Here is a 23,277-nt window from a genome sequence, read left to right on the forward strand (position 1 = left end):
ACGCCTGACTCTGCTCCTCCTGCCTCCCTTTTATAAGGACACTTGTGATGACACTGGGCCCATGTGGATAATCTGGGACAATCTCCCACCTCAAGATCCTTCCTTAACTTACTCATATCTGCCAGTTCCATGTTCAAGGTGCCATATCCACAGGTTCTAGGGATTTGAACGTGGGCAGTGTTGGCAGGGTGGGGGAGGATCGTTCAGCCTACCACACTCAGAAGGAAGGGTAGCACCAACATTTTATGACCTCAGATCTGGACAGGTCAGACCCATTTATCAGCTTCATTCATATCCTTGGGGGCACAATTTGGTCTTTCCTGAAGTCTCAGTTTTCCCACCTATACAGTGGGGTGTCACTCCACTTTCTTTGGGTGCCTGAGAGGAGTGAGGTGACTGTGAGGCAGTAAACACAGAGCCCATCACAAAGTATGTGCTTGGTACACAACTTGTGTGCCCAGTGATATTGTATGAATGAATTATATCAATAAAAAAAGGCCATCTACTAAGCGCTGGGCACTTTGCCACCCAGATCTGACTTCAGAATCCTTCAGCAACCGTCCTGGAAGGACCCCAGGTCTAGACAGAGGTCATCCGGAGAAGACAAATGAAAGGCTCCTCTAGGAAATGTATGGAATCTATTCTCTGGGTGCCAGGAGGAGGGTCTGAGCCCCATTCCTACCCCCAGCAGGGAATTAACATCTGAGCTTTCCTGGTGGCTGCCTGTCATTTATCAGAGATGGGATTTCCTTGGCATTTTGGGCAAAACAGATGCTGAGATATAGAAAAAAATAGAGTTGTTAGATTTTTTTTTTTTTTCCTATCCCCCGGAAGTAGAGTTTGGCTTATACACATGCAGGGCACTTTGGCAAAACTGGAATGAGAAAGCTTGGTGAGCCCTGGGACGAGGGTGTCTCTTATATCTGTGTGTGAAGCAGGTTGAAGGGGTTGAACTTCTCCTCACCTGTTTCCCAAAGTGGATGCAATTTGATGATTCTACCTGTGAAGGAGCACTGGTGACCCCTCCACAGCGGACAGGCAGGATCCTGAGACCTTAGGGAGTGATATGGGTCTGCAAGGACGAGGCTGGAGAAGCCTAAAGAGGGAATGACAACAATGTGGCTGATGTCACCTTTATGCTTGGGAGAGAATTCAAAGGCCATCAGGCCCTCTGCCCTCACTCCTTTCCGCCATCACCAGTGCTCTGGGGCTAAGGGCAGGCCTCAGCATGCACAATCTGCACTGGGCCCCATCTCTGCCACTTGGCCTCTGTGCAACCTTGGATGAGGAACTTCTTCCCTTTGTGAACCTTGGTGTCCCCATCCATATATGGGGAGGACGGTGATGATTTGGGCCACAGTGAGGGTTAGAGATGACAGTGCCTGGTGAAGCTGCAGTAAACTCCATGTGTGAAGGGGTCTTGTTAGTTATTCCGATCAGGTGGAACTTTCATTTTACAGATAAGGGAACTGAGGGCCCAGAAAGGGAAAGCAATTTACCCATATCACACAGCCCTGTAACAACAGGACATCTCCAGGCTCTGACCAGTTCTGGACCCACCACAAGCTACCCAGGAATCACAGAACACACCAGCAATACTGATAACAACAACAGCCACTATGCAACGGGCACTCGCTTTGCGTCGGGCCCTGTGTGAAAGATGCCAACAAAGCATCACAACCGAACAGAAAGTTATTCTCTCACAGTCTAGAGGCTGAGAGTCAGAGGGTTCAAAGAAGCTAACGCTCAGGGCCATACACAGCAGCCTCTAAAGCCCAACCAGCCGCACCCTGAGTCCAGGCCAGCTCCTAAATTAACTATGAAGTTGGAATGGAGGTGCTGCAGATCTCATGTCACCATTCCCGAGTCTCATATCACCATTAAGGCCCTAGTTGAGCAAATTTCCTTTACCTCGGCACAGGGCGAAACCTCAGGAGAACTCCCCAGCCAGAAATACAGCCACTGAAACTGAATCCTCAGGTTCTGTTGTCTACCAGGGGTAGTTTGTGTAGGAACAAAACCAACGCTGAGAAAAACATGATGGTAAAGACCTGCCTCCTTTGCCTGCATCCCTAGCAAGAGATGCTTCAGGGGCCACCGGGTGCCTTCTGGGGCCATCAGGTGCTTTTGGGGGCAGGGAGACAGATTTCTCCCTGGGCAGAACCAACTCAGAGTCCAAGAGGAAAAATAAAAACTGCTCACATTCTGGCAATCCCCAAGCACTCTGAGCAGGGGTTTCACTATCTCTAGCTTGTCTGTTCAGCAAGACCATCATTCATCACCCAGTGAGAGTTTGTTGGGCACCTACTATGTGCTGGGGATATAGACATGAGCAAGACAAGGACAGAGCTCCTGCCTCAAAGGGGGCCCTGATTGAGTGGGCAGACGCACGACACTGTAGGATTGTGGAATGGCAGCTTAGCCACTCTCTGTGCCTCGGTTGTCACCTGTAAAAGGAGCATCCACAGTAGTACCCACCTCGCAGAGTTGGTGTGAGGACAGTGAGTTACTATAATGAGAAGCTGAGAGCAGAGTGTGCTACACGGAAAGCATGATGTGCACCTTGGCTATTACCACCATCAGGGCTGCAATGGGGGAGCAGAGGGGTCTATGGAGGGCTGGCTGGAGAAGGAAGTGTCAAGAGTGACACCTGAGATGATGTCATGTTAAGAAAAGGAAAGCAGATAGAGGAACCATCAAGGATGAACATCCAGACGAGGTCAGTTTCAGGGACACAAAGGAGGCTGAGGCAGTGGGGACATGGTGAGTTTTGATTTTATTCTAGGGGCAGTGGGGAGCCACACAAGGTCTTCAATGATCAGACTCGTGTTTCAGGGAGAATTCTGCTTGCAGCATGGAGGGTTATTAAAGAATCCAGGCAAAGGACAGGTGGCATGGATCAGAGGAGCTAGAGGTGAGGGTATTAAGTACCAGAGACAAAAAGACACGAGGATCATTGGTTCCATGAGGGCGGGTATGGGGTTTGTCTTGTTCACCATTGTAGCTACAGGCACATAGCAGGTGCTCAGTAAGTATCTGTGGATTGAATACACATGGAGAGCAGGGAAAGGGAGGGCTTGAGTATGATAACTTGGGCATCAGCAGGACATTGGTGCTGTCTGGGAGGAATGCAGGGCTGAGAGATGACACCTCTGTTTATGCTGCCATGAGACAAGCATTATTAACACCTCCACTTTCTAGAGGTGGAAAAATGGAGATGGAGACACAAAGCCACTTGCCCAAGATCAACCAGCACAGAAGCAGCAAATACTGGGCTCTGCCTCTAGGGCTTTTTTTTTTTTTTTTTTTTTACCTAATTCTCACTTAGCTCAGAGGCCTTGAGCAAAAGGACCACCCAGGGGCTTGTTGTAGGGAAAGGGAAAGATGAGAACATGCACGGTGTCATGCCAGGTAGAGTTTCGCTTCCTAAAGATTCAGGCTTTTCACCAAAGTAAAAACTTGCAGCCAAGTTAAAGGGCTACCTTCATTTCTGGCTGTGTCTCAGCAGTGTGCCCTGAACTTGAACCTCTCACACTCTCTCCCCTTTGCAGCCACCACTCCCTGTGCCTCTCCGGGGGCAATATAATCTCTAGGTGTCCAGTTCTCTGACACGCTCCAGGAAAGAGGTCAGTAGGGTGAATTGCAGCATTAGCATAAATTATTGACCCAGAGCTGCTATTGAAGGATTTTGTGTGTAGCCTGTGCCGGGGCTCCCGACCTCAGACAACACATAGGAATAGGCTATGCAGGGAACACAGAAGGAATGTGCTGAGTGGAGGGTGCTGCTACACTGCACCAGCCTCAGACAACCTGGAGCGCCGGGGTGTTTGAGTGGCCTCAGCTGAGCCTCCCACAAGTTACAGGAATTAATTTGTATTTGATTCCCCTGTAGGTTTTTCTCTCCTTTCAGGCAGGTAGCCAGGTCTGTTGTAACCCTTGACCCCAGGAATTACATTCGCAGGCAGGAAACAGGAGCAGTCCACAAGGCAAAGGCTGTTGTGTTCTTTGTAGGACCATGCATCCATCCATCCTGGGATGAGGGAGCCCAGTAATAAAATTACTAAAATTAAGGTTTTTGCAGCTCAGCAGGATATTCCAGGTCAAATTTGACTTAATTTAAAGAGATTTAAGAAAGTTGGTATTTCTTATACATCCGAATTTATGGGCTTACATAGATTTCTCCCTATGTACCCACCAGTCATACCTGTCTGCTTCAATGGAATTCAGCAATTTGTCATATTGGATTCTTACACGTGCTGGCTCCTTAAACATATAGATGGGGCTTGTTTTCAGCTTGTTTTTAGGAAGGCTCTGCTCACATTCAGCCCAAATTCATTTACTGACCCCCCTACTACTGGGTCTAGCTGATGGGAAAATACTTTCAATGGCTACCTACTGTTGGTTGGGTATTATTAGGTGCTGAGCTAACCTAATCAGTTAACCTGTGAATTAACCCATCCTACAGAGAAGGAAGTGGCTTGGAGATACTAAATGGCCACTTGGAAGTTAGTGGCAGAAGTGGGACACGTTCTAGGTCTGCCTGGCTCTGGAGCACCTGTTTCTCCTCCTCTTGTTTGTGTTGAATCCAATCTACTGCCTTTGTTTCCTGTCCACCTGATAATCTATTTACACAAGGCAAAGCCAAATAAAAAGTATATTTTTTGCTCATGTAAGATTTTGAGAGTTTTGGCAAGATACTTTTAAAATCTCAATGATTCTTTTAAAATATTACATTTAAACAATATTTGAACTGCAATGGATGGCCTATTGGTGTGGAACTGTGTGTGCGTATATATAGGGCACCATATTGGAGGGGTATCAATGTACATTTCAAAGAATCCAACATGCCTCTTCACATGTGAGGTTCCCAGTAGTTCCCTAAGCCTCCTGAGGGCCCAGGAGAGGCAAAGAGTCTTATCAGATCATCTTCCCAGACAATTACTAATTTTGAGCACTAAGTATGTGCCAAGCACTGGGCTATGCACTTTGCCTAGCTTATCTCAGTCAAATCTCACCACAGACTTACGAAGTAGGTACTGTTCTTATCCTCAGTGTACAAATGAGAACACTGAGGCTCCGACAGATGAGGTAACCTGCCCGAAGTCACACAGCTCATATGTGGTAGGGCTGAAACTTGAACCCAGGTCTGTTTGACTCACAGAGACCATACATTAACCACTGAGTTTTCTGGGAGCATCTAGTCCTAAACTGGGCCTTTTCAGTAAGTGACGATCTATTAGGATTATCACAAGAATCTTACTGCCATTTCTCTGTCAGTCAATCTTCAAAGGTTGGTAAGACACCCAAGGCTAAATAAAATGTGGTCTCCTCCATAAAAGCTACGATTGATGCACACATATGGAGCTAGACATGCAACAGGAGGTAATTTACTCTGGTTCTGGGGCGTGGAGTCCCTAGCATCCCCCTAACAATGCCCCATATGCCAGCTTTCCTTCGTCCATGTTAAAACTGGCCTGTCCTGGCCCAGTGAGGTGGCTCACACCTGTAATCCTACCACTCTGGGAGGCCACGGCAGGAGCTCCCTTGAGCTCAGGATTTCAAGACCAGCCAGAGTAAGAGGTAGACACTGTCTCTATTAAAAACAGAAAAGTTAGCTGGGTATTGTGGCAGGCACCTACAGTCCTAGCACCTTGGGAGGCTGAGGCAAGAGGATGGCTTGAACCCAGGAGTTTAAGGTGACCTAGGCTGGTGCCATGGCAATCTAGCCTGGGCAACAGAGTGAGAATCTGTCTAAAAAAAAAAAAAAAAGAAAAAAACTTGCCTGTCTGTGTCCCATGACTTAATGGGCTAATAGAAAAACCATGTCCTCTCTGGGCTAAAGAGACCCTTAGGAATCACCCCATCATATAGATGAGGAAACTGAAGCGCAGTAAAGAATGAGGCTTGGCTGAGGTCACAGAGCAGACCAAGAGCCAAAGCCCAAATCTCTCCCCTCCTCTCTCAGATCCCTTTCTACAACATGGCCCTGCAGCTGCAGGCAGGGATGTGGGCATATTCACCATCCAGGCAGGGGACTTTCACATGGCAATGCAGCGTTCTGTGCTCCGTGGGTCAAGCATATTTATGTGGTCCACACGGGAATTCTAGGTGGTACACAGGTCAACTTTTCTGAAAATGCCAATAGCTGTGTAGTTATTTATCTCCTGCCTTGGCCTCCCAGAGTGCTGAAGGAATAGTTAGAAAAATTGTAAGTACACATCAAACCTTGAGTTTATGTGTATTAGGATGAAGCTGAGTAAAATAATGGTTGATTTCAGATTTATTTATTCATTTATTTATTTTTAGAGACAGAGTCTCACTTTGTCGCCCTTGGTTGAGTGCTATGATGTCACAGTTCACAGAAACTGCCAGCTCTTGGGCTTAGCTGATTCTCTTGCCTCAGCCTCTTGAGTAGCTGGGACTGCAGGTGCCCGCCACAACGCCTGGCTATTTTTTTTTTTGGTTGCAGTTTTTGGCCAGGGCCAGGTTTGAAGCCACCACCTCCAGTATATGGGGCCAGTGTCCTACTCACTGAGCCACAGGTGCCTCCCAATTTCACATCCATTTAAAGAAAAATGTTTAGCTCTGGGAAAATCCTTGAAGGCAGATTAAGAAGTGCTGGAGTTTGAAAACATTAATCCAAAAAAGTGATGTTGGGTGGCGCCTGTAGCTCAAGCTGCTAAGGTGCCAGCCACATACATCAGAGTTGGCAGGTTCAAATCCAGCCTGGGCCTGCCGAACAATAACAACTACAAAACAAAAACTACAACAACAACAACAACAACAAAAAATAGCCAGGTGTTGTGGCGGGCGCCTGTAGTCCCAGCTACTTGGGAGGCTGAGGCAAGATAATAGCTTGAGTCCAGGAGCTGGAGGTTGCTGTGAGCTATGACTCCAGGGCACTCTGCCCAGGGCAATAGCTTAAGGCTCTGTCTCAAAAAAAAAAAAAAAGCGATATTAATGGTAGTGATTATAGAGTGTTGGGCATGGCAGTGGGAAGCTATTTTCCCTCTAAGAAGCTTCTTAGGAACCCCTTCATGGTGGGTAGAGTTACAGTCCTCCAAAAAAGTGCACATTCCAATCCTCAGCACCTGTGACTGTGTCACCTTACATGCAAAAGGGACATTGGAGATGGGAGTTTATCCCGGATTATCTGGTGGACACAATGTCACCTCGAGGGTCCTTACAAGGAAAAGAGGGCAGGAGGAGGTCACAGTTGGTGAAGGAGATGTGCCAAAAGAAGCGGAAACCAGAGGGATGTGATTGCTGGCTCTGAAGGTGGACGGGGCCACAGGCCATGCCATGTAGGCAGCTCCTAGAAACTGGAAAAGGCAAGGAACCAGTTTTCCCCTAGAGCCTCCAGAGGGAACTCAGTCCTGCCAATGCCTTGGTTTTAGTTTAGTGAAACCCAGTTTGTACTTCTGACTTTTAGAACTATAAGAGAATAACCAGGGCTACATTAAACCATCATTTGTTGCAGCAGCTGTGGGAAACTGATATACCCTTCAACATCTGCAGGGGCCATTCACTCACTCTGAGGATGCTTGGGGTGACAGAGGGGATCCTGCCTTGCCTCTCAATGTCTCTGCCCTCCATACCCCCCAAACTAGAGGAAAACCTTCAACATATTGCTACAACTGTGTATGGAGTATCACACTTTACCCAGACTAATGAAAGCATTTCAGCAGCATTGAGAGAGGGAGGAGCATCACTCTCGTTTGTCAGATCTGTTGGCTGCACTTCATCTTTTCCCTCCCACCACCGTGCGCTCTGCCTGGGGGTGGCCTGTGAGGACATCAATGGCCTTTCTGCTTCCCTAGCTTCTGATACAGTTTAGTTATCAGGCAGGAGATTCGAAGCTGAGTCAAAGATGGTCAGAGCATTCATTTCTTCCCCAACATCCTTTGGGACCACCATGGTTGGCCGAGCCCCTCTACCAAAGAACTCAGAGTTGCAGGAGATTGTCTCTACATAGCAGCTTTCTCTACATTCCTGCCTTTTGCCTTTTCAGGCCTGGGGTGGTTACAGCTCCCCACTATTACTAACTCCTGGGTGCTTTACCATTCTTTGTGAATTCCCCACATCTCACACCCACTTTTATTAAATTCCCATCCTCTACCCAGTTTGAGTGAGCTAGAATTGCCACTGATACCAGAAATGATGCAGACATAGCCCAGACAAGTTTAGTCATTTGTCCAAGATCAAGAACTGAAATAGGGTAGTGCTAGAACTTGAGTGTGTCTAAAACTTTCAGCCAGAGGTTGCCAGGGTGACTGGCAAGCTGTTATCTTACAGAGACCCACAGCACAGTTTTTATTTACTTATTTTTTTAACTTGAATTCATTGCCAACATTCAACTGAGAGCTTTTAAATAGAAACCCAGCGTCCCTGCTTCTCTTGAAAGATAAAATGAGCCAGCACCATTCTAAGTGCTGTATGTGTGTTACCTTCTTTAATCCTTACAACACAACTCTGCAAGGTAAATACTAGTGCTAACCCAATTTTACATATGGAGAAAGTGAGGCACAAAGACTGTCTGAGATCACTTAGTTAGCAAGTAGAGAAGCTGGGATATGATCCTAGCACACGGATGGGCTTGGGTAAACTGAGCCTTTAGATTGGCCCAGGTTCCTCGCTTCACACTGCCAGTCTGCAACAAGCCTGCCTTATATTACTTTCCCTGAGCCCCAGATGCTTCAGAATTTGCAACCAACCCTTGCCGTGGGCTCTTCTGTGTCTCCAGGGGAAGAAAACCCAAGCTCTCCCCTCGGGTTTGTGGGATGAGCCTGGCTAATTGCTAATACCTGGGCATCATCTTTCTTCCAGAGCAGGCTCTGCCACCAAGAGGGGAAATTCATCATTTCCTGGTGCGACCCACCATGAAAATGCTCATTATTTCCTGGTGCGATTCACCATGAAAATGCTCTGTCCAGAGCTCAGTTACACAGCCTTGGTGCCTGCCCTGGCATTTGTCTGGCCACATCACGGATTTCTGATTCCAGTGCCTGGCTGAAGCCTGGAAACCCAGCGCTCACGTCCCCGTGCCCAGAAGCACCCAGAGCCCTTGTTCTGCAGGCTCCACACCCTACCCCACTCAGGTTGGACCCTGGCCTTGGCCTGAGAGGGGCTCAGACTTTGTCCTTCCTATCAGCCTACAGGGGGAAAAACAAACCACACAGAGGCACTTTCCGAAAATCTCTGAAATCAGAGCTGGCTTAGCCACCTTCTCTGAGGGCATCACTCTCAGAATGGGCAGTTATGCTGGGTTTTATTTCTCCTCTCAGCTCTTCCTTCAGTTTCCTCTGAGCGTCCCCAGGGAGGAGAGCCCAGCTAAATGCCCTCTTTGTGAGAGCAACCAAATCGTCCCCAGTGCCTTGAGCTGGATCCAGGACGGTAGAGATGTGGATGAAAGGGAATCGATGGCCCTCTTATCATGGACCTGTCCTCCCTGTCTGGCCCAGCATGGGATGGAGAAGAGCAGGGAGAGAGTTAGGATAATTGTTAGAGAGAACTGGCTTGACCTCAGGGGAAACGAATACATATTCTAGAAAAAGAGGAGAAGTGTTTTCTGGCCAAAGAGAGCAATTAATTGGCTACATTAGCCTATGGAGTAGGTTTTCATCTCTAAAAACTTTCAGGAACCAGTCCCAGGGAGTGGCCTCAATGGAGTGTGTGGTTAATTTATGTGGCACTTCTGTGTGTCCGGAATTGCCTGCGAGAGCTACACAGAGAGGCACCAATTGAGTTGAGATTCTATCTTGACTTTGAGTCTCACTGGCTACATACCCTGGGCAAGTCCCCTTACCTCTGACTGTCAACTTCCCTAGGTACTAAAAGAGAGGAGGGTCCAGATGATCTCAGACTCACTTATCTCTGATCTCCACATGGTAAACTCTGTACTCCATCCTCTTCTTTCTTTCTAATTAGCAGAGAATCCCTGTCCCCACTTACTCCTTCCCTGCCCCAAGAAGATACCTGTCAATATCTGGAGACATTTTTGGTTGTCACAATTGAGGGAGGAGATGCTTTGGCGTCTACTGGGTAAAGGCCAGAGATGCCACTTGACATCTTACAATGCACAGTCCCCCAAGTCTCTGCAACAAGGAATTGTTCTAGCCCCAAATGTCAGCAGGGTCAAGGTCAAAAAAGCCTGCAATGGATGGAAGGTCTGTAGTTTCACCAGTAGATCAATCCACATCGGAGCCAGAGTCCTGGGAGCTGGTGCGGGGAAGGCAGTAGGCACTGGGGAACAGTCGCTGGGGTGCGGGTCAGTGTTCAGGCAGCAAGAGCCCCGATCTATGGAGAAATTCAGGTCAGAGGATGGAGTGTGAGATGGGGATGAAGGTCCTCAGGCTGCAAATTCCCTGGAGGCTGCACTTTGAGGCTGACTCCTGTCTCCAGCAAGGACCCTTTCTCCAAGAGCTTCTCCCAGAGGTCTGCCCAAATCCCTGCTCACTGGGGAACACTATGGTCCATCCTTGAGTGTAGAGTTGGCAGAAGGGGACATCAAAGGAAAGGCCAAAGTGAAGACCCAGTTTCATCCTCAAACATGTGCTCAACATTTACGTATACTAGAGCCCTGCCCACCTCTCGGGTGTCACCTCTTCCCTCTTTGCTTCTGCGTCTGTGCTGCAGCCAGACACAATGTATTCTACCATTCATTCGCCATCCCCTTCCTCTGCAGGGCACTTTTTGCAAGTTCTTCCCTCTCCCTGGAATATTCCACCACTTCCTCACACCATTCCTTTGCTTGGTCTATTTACCTCATTCTTCTCATCCCACCCTCCTCACCTCTTCTGCAGAGAGACCTTCAACCTCCTGAAATAAACTTAGTCTATTCCTTCTATGTTTCCATACACTCCAGCCTTTCCCTTTGGAGAGCTCACTATACTTCCTTAAAATAATGTATTTATATAAAATCATCCCTGAGCACAGAAGGACAGCGGAGTGGTTAAGAGCACAGCCTGCAGCATCAGACAAACATGAATTCCAACCCTGGCTCTGGTACTCTACACAGCACTGAGAAAATCGCCCACTTCCCAGAGCCTCTGTTTTTCCATCTATAAAATGGGGTAATATCAGCACCGCTCTCATAGGGCTCTTGTGAAGATTTAATGAAATCATCCTTGAAGCATGCCCAGTACATAAAAATGATCTGTTATTATTATTATTGTTATTACCATTATTTGCATAGAGTTAAGACTGAACTCTTGGGTCAGGCATGCTGGGATCAAACCACAAGTTATAGTACCATCATACATGGAATCTTGGTCAAGCTGCCTGACCTCACTGTGCCTCTATTTCTTTATCTGTGAAATGGAAATAAATGTTACATGAGCCAATGCATGCAATGCCCTTAAAAGTGTGCCTGACACTTTGTAGATGGTTCTTAAGGGTTTCCTTAAGATGGTAAGAGCCAGGGCATAGGGCTTGGGTCTGTCTTGTCCACCACTGTATCTGCAGCAGGTGCTCAGTAAATTCTTGTTCACCAAATTTCCGCATAAGGAGCATGTAGCCTACTAGCAGTACATGGTCACATACTAGCAGTACCACTGGCTCGGGTGATACATAGAGGTATATGAGATACCTCCACCTCCAGACAGCATCTACCTGCCTCTCCAGCTTAGCCTCAGCTTCCCCATCTGTGAAGTGGGCTCTTATTAGGATTTTGCCCATAGGGACTGGGGGCCTAGCTGGCAAAACTTACTGAGCATTGGTGCACATTGGAGATTCCAGAATAGGCCCTCTGGGAAAGTTTCCACAAAGAGAGAGTGACTGGGGGGGGGGGGGGGTGGGTAGGCAAGGTAAAATGTAGGGATATATATATATATTTTTAAGTACAAAACTAGTGCTGCAATTAGCTTCCATCTCAGCATTAATCAAGGTATTGTTGAGTCCTGTTGTCTTTGGGTGAGACTGAACAAAAGACCCTCAATTCGTTCAGAGATGTGCTAATGTTTGGCTTGGCCACACATTTGCTGCCATCCCACAGCTCAGTTCTCTGCCCAGTCCCTGCCCAACCCACTGGGCCAGGGAGATCAAGGTTAAGGAGTAGAGGTTTCACATGGCCTGGGGGCATTGTGGATTTTACAGGATGTCTGGCAAATCACTCTGAAGTGCAGGCTTCAGTAATTAACATGCCACTGGGAACCTTTTGATCATTTCTCTTCTGTCTGATACCTGTTGCCTAAAGGTGGGTTGTGGCCCTTTAACCTTTGCCTTAAAGTCACCCTCAGACTCTGAGTGAGGCTCAGCTCCACTCCCACTGTGACTCTGGGCAATTCACCCCACCTCCCAGATCTTCAGAGGCCACATTTGTAAAAATAGGATGATAATAGTAATTTTCTGATGTTGTCAGGGGTTTGCATGAGATGATCCACCCACAGAGATCAGCACAGTACGTGACACATAGTAAGAGCTCTCTGAACAGCAGTCATTATTATACTATAACAGCAGCCTCTAAATTGGTTTCTTTGTTTTAAGAAAGGGTCTTGCTCTGTCTGCTGCCTGGGCTAGAGGGCAGTGGTATCATCCTAGCTCACAGCAACCTCAAACTCCTGAACTCAATCAATCCTACTGCTTCAGCCACCTTAGTAACCAAGACTATAGGCATGCACTATTGTGCCAGATAATTTTTCTATTTTTAGTAGAGACGGGATCTTGTCAGCAGGTTTCAAATTCCTGACCTCAGGCAATCCTCCTGCTAGAATTATAGGCGTGAGCCACTGTGCCTGCGAAAGTTGGCTTCTAACGACCAAGGTTTCAGACTGGTTCTACCACTTATTACTGTGCAGTTTTACTCATATCACTAAACCTTTCTGATCTTCCTCTTTTATAGGATGAAAAGAATTGAAGCAGGGGAGGATAATGAAGCGGATGGGGATAATCACCATCATAAGTACAATGGTGATAGAAGGTTCCCCCATTCAGGGCTGGACAGGGACCCTCATTTTCTAGGCATGAACAAACAGACTTTTTTTTTCCTCCAAACCACATTCTCTGAATACTAGGAGAAAAGCAGTTTGGCCAGTATTTCACGTCCATGGGACCCTCCAGAAGTGGAAAGCAGGCATCCAGCTGCTTTGCCCAGAGCTAGAGGAACTGCATTCATTTGTTAATATGCTCATTCCCTAATCAACATTAGGAGGATGTTTTCTGCCTGTGAGCTCCAGGCCAGGTGTGATTTTTTTAAGACCTTTCTGTTTACAAATGGTATATAAACCCCTACACAAAAGACCCACATGGGAACTTCCACTTGGGGCTCCCCCCTTTCTGTGGCCCTTCATTCCTTCTGTATTCCTTTCTGTCAAATAAATTCTGTCCTGTGACTGATCACTGTGGTCCTTGGATTCATTCTTCAAATATCCAAGATCAAGGATCCTCTGCAGAAGACATTCCACCAACAATGGTAGCTCCATCATTTCACTGATTCTATCACCTATTTCCCAAACCCTTCCCTTCTATGTGTACACTACACCACTGCCGTTACCCCAACCTGCTCCTCCTCATAGCATACCACTCTCACTCATTCACTCAACAAACATTTTGCCAGCACCACTGTTTGAGCCAGGCCCCAGACTAGGCACAGAGGCTCAGTGAGGAATGCACAGACAAATATCCCAGCCCTCACGGAACTTACATGCCAGGGCAGTAGTTCTCTGCTGGCAGTGGTTTTGCTCCTCATCTCAGGGAGCATTTGGCAATGTCTAGAGATGACTTTTGTCTGTCACACATGTGGCGAGTGAGGACCAGGGATGCTGCCCCACATCCTACACTGCACAAGTCAACCCCCCACAAAGAACAATCTGGCTCCAAATGTCCAATATGCCAAAGCGGAAAAACTCCAGTGGAGAGGGAGCACATGGACAGTGAACAAGGTAAGTTAATCATTCACTGGTAGACCAGAAGGTGCCAAGAGCTATGGCAGAAAGGCAGAGATGGGGGTAGGAGGGGGCTCCCAGGAACAAGGGTGGAGGTGGTGAATGAAAGTGGTTGGATTTACTGATGATCTTATGTGAGGTAGGAGAGAAGGAAGTCAAAGATGACGCCACGGTTTTAGGCCTGAGCATCCAGAAAGATAAATGAGCAGGGTAGCTCTCTCCAAGGGGCTCTGGCTATCCATCCTTAACCCTCCATTCCCTGACAGTCTCTCCTCTGTTCCCAACATAGCAGCCCGGGGGATCTTTAAATAGAAATTTCATGCTTCCATGGTCCCTTCTCACCCTTAGTGGTCCCACTGCCAGGTGGTGCTTACTCTGACCCCAAAGCCTCGCATCTCTGGGTGGTCTCTCCTGCTCCTCAACCCCACTCCCTCACCCTCCCTCCACCCAGGGCAGACTCTGCTCCCTTCAAGGGCTAGATCAGAGGCTGCCTCCTATAGGAAGCTTCCTCCATCGGGGTCCTTGCTGATCATATTAGTTTGTAATTTCTTCCTTCTCCACCTAAGGAAGGTGAATGTCAGAGTGCCCTGCTCACCATTCCAGGGTGACTAACCATCCAGGTTTGCCTAGGACTGGGATTTCCCAGGACAGTTAGCCATTTCCCTGTTCAAACTAGAAAAACCCCAGGCAAATCAAAACCTGTAAGTTACTCTAATAATGTCCCTGATGTTTAGCAGAGTCTAGTCCTAGGTAAGCTCTGTTCATAACTGTTCAATAAATGGCAAGAGATTTATAAATGTTTTTAAAATGGATGAAGCTCAGCATCAATGAGTTAATAATCCAAAGCCTCTAGCTGGGCATCTGGGAACCCCTGGAAGACTTCAACCCTAGTCCATCCTGATTTGTGTTCCAAGGACCTTTAGTAATCACTGTGTCTTTGCTCTCCAGCCAGGGTTCAAGAGCTGCAGTCAGGCCCACCTAGCCATCTCTGCAGAAATGGAGGTCAGGGCTGTAGGAGGATAATTGGGGCAGTAAGTCCAAAGATGTAATTCTCCTAGACCTGGATACCAGCCCACCCTGGGCCTGAGACTTAGCTGCCCCACCGTCCTTAGGGCCCTGGAGCCCTAGAGCCTGGCGTCTGGATTCTAATCCCCACCTGGCCCTGCTATCTGAGCCTCCACCCAGGATAGCTTATCTCCTCCTTTGCAGTAGCAAGCAAAATAGGCACTTGAAAATGCTTCAGCTTTTAGGGTTTTATTTTCTCTTTCCTTTGTATTTTCTTTCTTTCGTTTTTTTTCTGGCCCAATCAACCATCTATCCTTATCATGTTCTGAAAAAGGAGCTAATTGAGTCCTCTGGGTAGGTGGCCTCTGTGCCAAGACAAAAGATGTTCCAGTTGTTTTCACACAAGTAAATGTGAACCTCTGGGGGATCTGGGGGAGTGCGGGGGGGGCATGCCCACAGTAAACTAGAGTAACTTGGCTTAAAACAGGATGTCAAAGGAGGTTTTCTGTGCATAAGGCTGAAGCAATCATGGTTCAGATGGGGTCCCCCAGAGATAATTATTTGGGGGGTCACAGGGGAGTTTTTCATGGGAGCCATGACCCACATACAGAAGACAACAGAAAACAAAGATGTACAATCTGATGAATTGCACAATGGATGCACATCCCCATAACCCCCTTGCAGGGTAAGGAACAAGACTGCCAGCACCCTAAAGCGGCTCCTATGTTTCCTTGTAATCAGCATGCCTCCCCAGTCCAGCACTGGAGAGAGCTGGCTTCTTGTCTATTATGGTAATTTTCTCCTTGTTTTTCTTTATAATGTTTCTACCTAAGCACACATGCATCCCTGCACACCAGAATGTAGTTTAGCTTCTATTCTGAGCATTTCATAACTAGAATTATGTAGTATGTGCTTTTCTGTATCTGGCCTTTTCATTCAGCATTATTTTTGCACACTGCAGCCTTTTGTCATCCAGCTTTCCAATGCTCCTTGTCCCTGCTGTGTACTATTCCTTGTTATGTCAGCCTCATTTTATTATCATAAAGAAAAAAAATAAAAGAACATGTATACTTATTTCTGTTGAGCATATATCTTGTCATAGAATTGCAGAGTTGTAGATGTAATGGGCCAGTTTAGTAAATATTGCCAAACAGTTTTCCAAAGCAGTTGTGCCAATTCACGTTCCAATCAGCAGCACAAGCATGTCCTAAGGCCTCCTTTTAACTTTATCGAGTAACTCCACAACTTTTTTCTTAAATTAAATCATAGCTGTGTGCAATAATGCAATCATGAGGTACAATGTGCTGGTTTTATATACAGTTTGAAATACAGTATATAAAGGCTATGGTTAACATAGCCTTCATGGCATTTTCTTAATTATTGTGTTCAGACTTTTATATTCTACATTTAGTAAATTTCACCTGTACCCTTCTAAGATGCACTGTCAGGAGGGTAACTCCATAACTTTTACTGTGTGTATGCACACTGCAGGCTCGGACTGTGACACCAGGAAGGAGCTGAACAAGACCCAGCTGGTTCCCTGAAACTCCGCCTCACCCTGAGCAGATAGCCTGGGAGCCGACAGCCTGGGAGAGGTGATGTAGGTCAATTACATCATCACACAATGCCGCAATCACAAACCCTAAAGGAATGACATCGAGGGAGCTTAGGGTCCCCAGAGGAACTCTTAGAAGTAATGCTTCTTCTGAGACCTGAAAGAGGAGTTGCAGTTAACCAGGTAGAAACGGGCAAGGAGGATGTACAAAGGCCTTGATTTGGGAGACAGCAGGGTGAATTTAAGGAGCTGGGGTAATAAAAGACCCAGAGAAGTCAAGAATGTCTTCTGAGATAATACAGCAAGTTAGTTGCAGAGCTGGCCATGGACTCCACTGCTAAGGGGTCTTTGGCATCCATGGGTAAAGCCGGTGTGAGTGGAAACTGATTCCCTTAGAAGGCAGGGCCTCTACCACACAAAAGGCCAGGGCTCTGGATTCAGGCAGGCCAGGAAAGGGGCCTGATACAGAACAAGTCAAGTGCTGAGTCACTGCAGGGAGCACCATCCTTTCTCACCCTTTCCCCAGGCTATAGTTTCACAGGAGGAGCTAAGCTTTGTTAAGCACCTACTAAGTGCCTGGCACCTCCTTAGGAGGCAGGAGCTATGGGGAGCTCCATGCTGCAGATTGGAAAACTGAGACTCAGAGAGACAAAGTAACTTGCCCCTACTCACAGAGCTGCAGAGGGATGGTGGTTGAATTACCTTCTCAGCCTTTGCAAAGGAAGTTTTATCCCAGGAAATCAATAGTGTGAAGCAGGAAATCAGAGGGAACATTAATAATCTCAGGCAGCAAAATGAACTGCTTCTAAGCAGTCATTCTTGCTGAATCCCATCCACAGAGCCTGTTACAAATGGTGCAGCTTAGACTAAGATGGGTCCTCCTCCTGAGGCCATTAGAGGGGATGCTGAATGCACAAGACACATGCCCCAGGTTTCTAGAATGGACCAGGGTGTCTTCCAAAGCCATGGGTAACATGAGCTCTCTGTGGTTTAGACAGACAGGCTCTGGGGCCCCCAGGCTGAGGAGACCTGGCTTTGCAGGTCTGAGCTTTCAGGAATGCCTGAGCTCACACATGCTCACTTGGCCTGTGTTTTAAAATTGCCTGAATTGGTAGAATTCTCTTAGAAAAAAAATCAAGAGAAGTGACCACTCTGGGCTTGTGTTCTTATGTGGCATCAGTGGGCTGGGGCTGAGAAAGGCTGCCCCCTGTAGCTGGGGCACTGAGTCTCTGGCTCATCCTCCTTCTGCTCTGCCTCCTGCCTATGTGACCTTCCTGCTCCTGGAGGCATCTGGATTTGGGACCTCTCCTTGTATCCTGTGAGCCATTACAACTTGCAGCTGGTAAAATGACACACACAAGAGGTGGGGGCTTGTTAGGCAACTGGACACCTTTGTCAACCAAAAGAGGAAAATGATCCAGGGCACTACAGAAGTTAGTGGGATATTAGGCTGAGTCTTCATGTCATGGGGTGCCTCCCACTGCACTGAATACTTGCTGAGGCCCCTTCCTGGCTCATGTTATCACTATGCTAATCCTTATCATAATAATAATAGTAGCAGTTGTAGCAATAGATAGAATTTACTTAGCATATTATATGCTGAGATCAGTCTATATACCTTGAGTACCTGATCTCACTTCATCTTTAGGACAGCCCTCTGAGATGGTGACTTGGTGGCTTCTCAGTCAGTCATTTCAGCCTTACCAGTAATCTCTTCCCCTTCTTTGGTTAACTAGGTCCTGATTTTCCTTTGGGGATCCATCCCTCATCAATTAATTCATCTTTCCCTTCCCGAAGCTCCAGGATTGGTTATATGACCCTGACCTGATCAAACAGCAGAGATCCCGTTTTGGGTTCCAGGGGGCCATAGGTCTTAACTTCGCAATTACTATAGCTCAGGCTCATAGCTGCCACAATGCAAGTATGGGGCTGGTGATGGGTATTTGTGCCCAGAAGAAGAGAGGCAATCTAAAGGGAAGCTCACACAGAGAAAAGGAGGCCAAAAGATAAGTAAAGAATGAAAAAGGGAGGGAGGGAGGGAAGAAAAGGGAGACTATAAGACTGACAAGCTCCTGGATCCAGCCAAGCCTGAAGCCAGTATGCTAGTTACAAGAGCCAATATGTTCCCTTTTATGGTGCCTGAGAATAAAGGAGCATGATGATATTTAAGTTGGGTTTTTCTATCACTTACAACTAAAAGAATTCTGACAAATGTAAACACAATCTTGATTTCTATTTTACATATGAATAATCAGAGGCTAAGAAGGTTGAAGTAAATTCCCAAGGCCACACAGCTGTGAATTGGTAGCACTTGCATTTGACCAAGATCTGCCATATACCTAAAGCTGTTAGGTTAGAAAGCTTGGGCTCTTACAGGGCTATCTCTCTTTCTCCAGGAGTTGAGAGTTGGGGATTTTAGAAATAGCATGTGTTCTGAGCTGTCGGTTCCTGTGATGTGTCAGGGAAGCCAGGGAGGGGGACAGGAGGCTGTACTGAAGTGAAATATATAATTATTATTTAAATCAGGTAACATAAGGAGAAAATAAATCAGAGCTTTTTGTGGCATTTACCCAGTGCCATTTTTAATTCTATTTTATCAAAACATGGCTGGGATTTGTTTTTTAAAAAGGAAAAATTCCTTTAATAATAATTAAAAAATCTCTAATAAAAGTTAAAATAGCCCACAGGCCATCAGGTGACAATGGAAGGAAGACAGGGGCATTTTTAGCAACTTAAAGCAGATTAAGGAACTAATTTGTTGACTCTCTTTTCCAAAGCTCACCTCTCCCTTGGAAAGCTGTGTTTTGCATAATGAGGCTAAATTCTCCCTGCTCTTTGTGGGGATTTCAATGGGCTCCTACCTCAAGTGGGGGGTGCTTTCTTCTTGTTGCTCTGGCCAGGGTTTAATGGAATCATTTCATTCCTCATTACCTAAACTCTTTACAAGGCTTCCCACTGCTGCAAGGATAAAAAGCAGAATACTTAGGGACCATCCAGTTTCAAGTGTACCAGGCCATTCTCCCCCACAAAGCACGAGCCTGGGAATATGTGACCATACATAGTAAAAGGCACATTGCAGATGTGATTAAATTAAATATCTTGAGATGGGGAGACTGTCCTGGATTAGTCAGGTGGCCCCAGGTCTTTATAAGAGGGAGGCAGGAGGGTCAGAGTCAGAGACAAAGACGTGATGACAGAAGAGGTTAGAGCAATTTGGGGCTTTAAGCCAAAAATTGTGGGCTGCCTCCAAATAACACAAAAAGCAAGAAAGGGCATTCTCCCTCTAGATTCTCAGAAGGAACATAGGCCTGTGGACTCGTTTTAGACTTTTGACCTCCAAAAGTAGAAGATGATGAGCTGGTATTGTTTAAACCACTGCATTTGTGGGATTTGTTACAGCAGCTATGGTTAACTCATATACCCACTCCATGAAAGTAGCACAAAGTCGAAGGATCCAGGGGACCTGTCATGGATTGGGAGGTAGAAGCCCAGGTTCAAGTCCCAGTTTTGTCATCAGCTCTGTGAGACCTCAGACAAGTGCCACCTTCACAATGCCCAGGGGTCAGACAGCTGGCAGGCTGGGCTGCTCTGCTGAAGCTCAGATCAGAGGTGTTGCCAGCACCTTTAGAACTGAGCCAGGGGCCAGCAGAGCACATGGGGGTGTGTGTGGGGGGATAAAAGCCCCTTCAAAGGGTGATAAGGGGGAAAAGTAGAAGACCCAGGGAAGGGAAGACCCTTCTCTCCAAGGGGAGAAGCCACTGGTGTCACTTGGTTCCTGGCACTCAAGGAAGGAGCTGGCAGAGCCCAGGCCACAACCTGCATCCTTCTGAGTGATACATAAGTTTACCCCTGATGATCAGCCAGTACCCAAAGCTAGGGGACAGGCAGAGCAGCAAGTTGATGTAAAAGATATTGACAGGAGCATGGGGAGAGAGCCCAATCCCATCACTCTGCCTGTAGACAGTTAGGTGGCAGCTCCCAGATGAATCCACCTCTGACAGCATTTGAAATAAAAATTACCTAATAACAGTGGTAATGTTAACCACTAATGCTCATTCTATGCCATGTACCACCGTTGACAGACTTTTCACTTAGCCTTTCCAGTTTTGTATCTCAGTTTTACAAATGAGGAAACTGTGGCATAGAGTAGTTAAGTCATGACCCAAGGCCACTCAGCTGGGAAGCAGCAGAGCCAGGACTGGAAGCCAGGCAGGCTGTCATGGAGCATGATTCAGAGCAGCTCCACCATCCTACCCCTAAACACTTTACGAGCTCTTCACGTATGAAAACTTTCCGCATGTGAGGTCACATCATCTTCACAATACATGTGCAGTCCCAGAGACACTGGCTCACTATCTTTCTTTTGTACAAGAGGAAACAAGTACAGAGAAGTGATGCAGCTGGCCTGAGGTTGCATGGCCAGTTGACGCTCTGTCTGCCCCCAAACCTGGTGCCCCTTCACAGCTTTTCACAGCAGAGCTAAGTTCCCACCCACCATCGCTTCAGCTAGTCTGAGTGAGCTTTTGTTACTTATTACCCACTGTGCCCCATTCTGACATCCCAGAGCCTCATGTGGGTTTGCTATCTCCCCACTAATAATAATGATGATGAATATTGTTCTGAACACTCAGAACAATTTACGTGATAGGGTGTCACGTAAATTACTTCTTTCATACTCATAGCAATCCTAAGAGAAGGTATTATTGTTATCATCCCCAATTTATAGATGAGAAAACTGAGGTACAGGGGTCAAGAGACTTGCCCAAAGTCAGAGAGTAAATGAGTGAGTCAGACCGGGCTGTGAAGCCAAGCAGTTCAGATCCAGAGCCCATGCTGGTAACTCGGACACTACACAGCTTCTCATTCCTTCACTCTGGAGCAATGTACCACCCAGGACCCCTTCCTCCTCTCCACGTCAAGCTGGGCTGAAAGAACTGTCCCTCAGTGCAAGCTCTGAATCTGTTCCAAGTGTTGAATTCAAAAGGGCTGCTGAGGGAGTCTTTCATAAAAATGGAAAGAAGAAGAACGCCTTCTAGAATTATTACAAGTCATCCAGCCATAAATTTTCTCTTATTTAAAAGTATGTTCCCCAATTAATTCCATCCCATGCAACCATCAAATTTTTTATTTGGAGATAGACCTTCTCCAATGCCTGAGGGATGATCTGGGAGCTCATACCATCTTTCTTTTCCTTCCTAAGGTAATAAATTGAGACTACTTTTCTCAGACTAAGATCCAAGAATTCTTGGGCTCAGACAGTAATAGGACCCACCCATCTGATGGTACTAAGCATAGAACACTCGTTCATTCATTCTCTGAACAAACACTATGCACCTACTATGTGCTAGTCCCCTCATGGTGCAGGGGTACAGCTGTGAACATGAAGTGATCTGCTCTCCTCTCCCAGGACAATTATTCATGTGTCTGCTCTTTTCTCCTGGGGACATCCCTATTCAGTTCTACCTAGTCAGACTCATCTCTCAGGGCCTAGTGCAAGACCTGGCAGCACCAGTATGCAGTAGGCACTCAATAAAAGAGTGTTGCATAAACAAACGGATGCATGAATATGCTTATGAATCAAGTAAATCACTTAATAATGTTCATGGAAGAGGAAGCCAAAGTTCAAAGAGAAAATTCACTAGAGATGCCCCAGCTGGTTTGAAAATGATGCAGAAACTGGCAGATTCATCTCCCCACTGGTCAGGGACAGATGCCCATAGATAATTTTTTTTGGTTTTTTGGATTCACAGTCTTACTCCACTGCCCTGGATAGAGTGCTGTGGCATCATAGCTCACAGCAACCTCCACCCCTTGAGCTCAAGAGATCCTCTTGCCTCCTGAGTAGCTGGGACTACAAGCACCTACCACAATGCCCAGCTAGTTTTTGTTTTTGTTTTTGTTTTGAGATGGGGTCTTGCTCTTGCTCAGGCTGATCTTGAAGGCCACTTTTTTTTTTTTTTTTTTTTTTTTGAGACAGAGTCTCACTTGGTTGCCCTTGGTAGAGTGCCATGGCATCATAGCTCATAGCAACCAGCAACCTCAAACTCTTGGGCTCAAGTGATTCTCTTGCCTCAGCCTCCTAAGCAGCTGGGACTACAGGTGCCCTCAAAACACCCAGCAATTATTTTTTTAGAGATGGGGGTCTCATTTTTACTCAGATTGGTCTCGAACTCCAGAGCTCCAGTAATCTACCCACCTCATCCTACCACAGTACTAGGATTACAGGTGTGAGCCACCTCACCCAGCCTGTCCATAAATACTTTATTACTAGGAGAAATATTAGTTCTTCCCATTGGAGAAAATGACTTGTCTTATGGGCATTATGTCCTTGAATGTCCTTAAGAATCCCATAAGGTAGGCATTATTATTCCCATTTTACATGTAAAGAAATGGAGGTACAGCAGAGGTAACTTACCCACAATCACACAGCCAGTAAGCAACAGATCTAAGATGGGAATATGAGCCTGTTCAACCCCAAAGACCAGTCTCTCAGCCCAAAGACCAGTCCCTTAGCCCTCACTTGTGAGGCAGATCAAAATCAAACAGGGCATTCATGCCCAGCTACTGGACATCTATGAAGATGCATCATATTTCATTGAGGCTGGGGCATCTATGACAGGCTGGCTCACCCAGCTCCATCTCAATGTCCTGTCCTGCTGGCGAGACTTCCCAAATGACAGCCATAGGGCCATCAGAATCTTATTTCTCAAGAGAGTTCCCTCCAGCCTGCTTTCTGTATGTGACCAGCTCCCACGCAAGATACAGAAGATGGCAGTGAAGGTGTCATGCTGTTCTTTCTGCCAAGCACAGACAAGAAGTTGCTTTGGTTGTATTCAG

At 46.7% G+C, this 23,277-nt stretch overlaps 1 protein-coding gene across 6 annotated transcripts in view; it reads right to left on the reverse strand.

Annotated features, from left to right (window-relative positions):
- WSCD2 (WSC domain containing 2) overlaps positions 1 to 23,277 on the reverse strand; it is a 126,332-nt gene that overhangs the window by 94,096 nt on the left and 8,959 nt on the right. For 2 of the 6 annotated variants that reach the window (XM_053588902.1, XM_053588903.1), the window contains exon 2: positions 10,181 to 10,296. The exons of the other annotated variants lie outside the window; for them this stretch is intronic. The gene's annotated coding sequence lies outside the window, so the exon portion shown is untranslated. The remainder of the gene's footprint in view (positions 1 to 10,180; positions 10,297 to 23,277) is intronic. 6 annotated transcript variants of the gene reach the window in all.

The sequence above is a fragment of the Nycticebus coucang genome, chromosome 4 (genome assembly GCF_027406575.1).
Source record: "Nycticebus coucang isolate mNycCou1 chromosome 4, mNycCou1.pri, whole genome shotgun sequence".
NCBI lineage: Eukaryota > Metazoa > Chordata > Mammalia > Primates > Lorisidae > Nycticebus > Nycticebus coucang.